Source organism: Bison bison, unplaced genomic scaffold, assembly GCF_000754665.1.
Source record: "Bison bison bison isolate TAMUID 2011002044 unplaced genomic scaffold, Bison_UMD1.0 scf7180017864368, whole genome shotgun sequence".
Classification (NCBI taxonomy): domain Eukaryota; kingdom Metazoa; phylum Chordata; class Mammalia; order Artiodactyla; family Bovidae; genus Bison; species Bison bison.
The window spans coordinates 5,919,097-5,920,757 of NW_011494940.1; the positions used below are offsets into that span (position 1 = coordinate 5,919,097).

Sequence of the window (1,661 nt, forward strand, 5' to 3'; positions counted from 1 at the left end):
GAGTCTTCTCCAACACCACAGTTCAAAAGCATCAACTCTTCGGTGCTCAGCCTTCTTCACAGTCCAACTTTCACATCCATACATGACCACAGGAAAAACCATAGTCTTGACTAGACGACCTTTGTTGGCAAAGTAATGTCTCTGCTTTTCAATATGCAATACGAGCACATATATCAATAATTATTCTAAATATAAATGGGTTAAATATTTCAACCAAAAAGCCCAGACTGGCTAAATGGATACATAAAGAAAACAGGGGGATGTGAGGGGGGGTGGCGGCCCTCAGATGGCAGAGGAATAAGATGGGGAGACCACAGTCTCCCCAAATTCATCAAATGATCATTTAAACGCTGAGCAACTTCCACAAAACAATTCCTGAATGCTGGCAGAGGACACCGGGTACCCAGATAGGCTGCTCATTCTTTTTGAAAGGAGAACAAAGGACTGAGCAAATACTAAAGCAGAACTAGCCAGCTGTCTACAGGCCCCTCCCCCTACAAGGGACAGACAGCCAAGTGTGTGACAGCCAGAAGCAGAAGGCAAGGGGCCATCTCAGCCTCAGAGACCGGCATTCTGCACCAAACAGTGAGCAGGCTGCCAGTTGCTAACCACGCCTTCCTTGAGTCCTGGACAGATGACATCTGCCAGGAGGGCTGCAGCTTGAGATCAGCTCTCCAGAGGACACACATGATACACCAGAAATGGTGTCCTCATGGCACACCCAGGAAACTGAGCTTTCTGGACCCAGTAGAGGTCCAGATTAAGATGCATGGCCCACTTGGGACAGTGCGCTGGCCAAGCACTTGGTCACCTGAGCTGCTGGGACCTCGGAAGGGCACAAAATGCACGTGCATCTGAGTCTGTGACTTTGTGGTGTACCTGAAAACCTGAACCTGGGCAGCTTAGACTGGGAATTGGAGGAAATGCAGGTCCCACATTGGACAGTACCCCTGAGGAGCAACCTGGAACCTGAGCAGTGTAGACACGGAAAGCACACACCACCGTGAGCTTGGGAAAACGCAATGTGTTCCATACACTGCAGGAACATTCCCAAAAAACACACGAGCATTATTTGTTTGCAGTGTTCCTCCCTCCACACGACTCAACTAAACAGATAAGCCTAAATAAGTGACCACATTTGCCCCCTTATGCCAGGGTAGAAACTAGACACTGAAGAGACTTGCAAAGAGAAAAGCCAAAATAAATAAAGAAAAGGGAACCACACTGGAAGTGAGAGGTGCAACAGAATAAAACCCTGTAGTTAATATTGACTAAGCACTGGAACTGGTTCCAAATAAGAAAAAGAGTACATCAAGGCTGTATATTGTCACCCTGTTTATTTAACTTCTATGCAGAGTACATAATGAGAAATGCTGGACTGGAAGAAACACAAGCTGGAATTAAGATTGCTGGGAGAAATATCAATAACCTCAGATACGCAGATGACACAACCCTTATGGCAGAAAGTGAAGAGGAACTAAAAAGGCTCTTGATGAAGGTGAAAGTGGAGAGTGAAGAATTTGGCTTAAAGCTCAACATTCAGAAAACGGAGATCATGGCATCCGGTCCCATCACTTCATGGGAAATATATGGGCAAACAGTGGAAACAGTGTCAGATTTTATTTTTCTGGGCTCCAAAATCACTGCAGATGGTGACTGCA

At 46.1% G+C, this 1,661-nt stretch overlaps 1 pseudogene; it reads right to left on the reverse strand.

The window, feature by feature from the left end:
• Positions 1 to 854, reverse strand: part of LOC105000155 — a 14,544-nt pseudogene extending 13,690 nt beyond the window's left edge.
• Between the last annotated feature and the right edge of the window lie 807 nt (positions 855 to 1,661).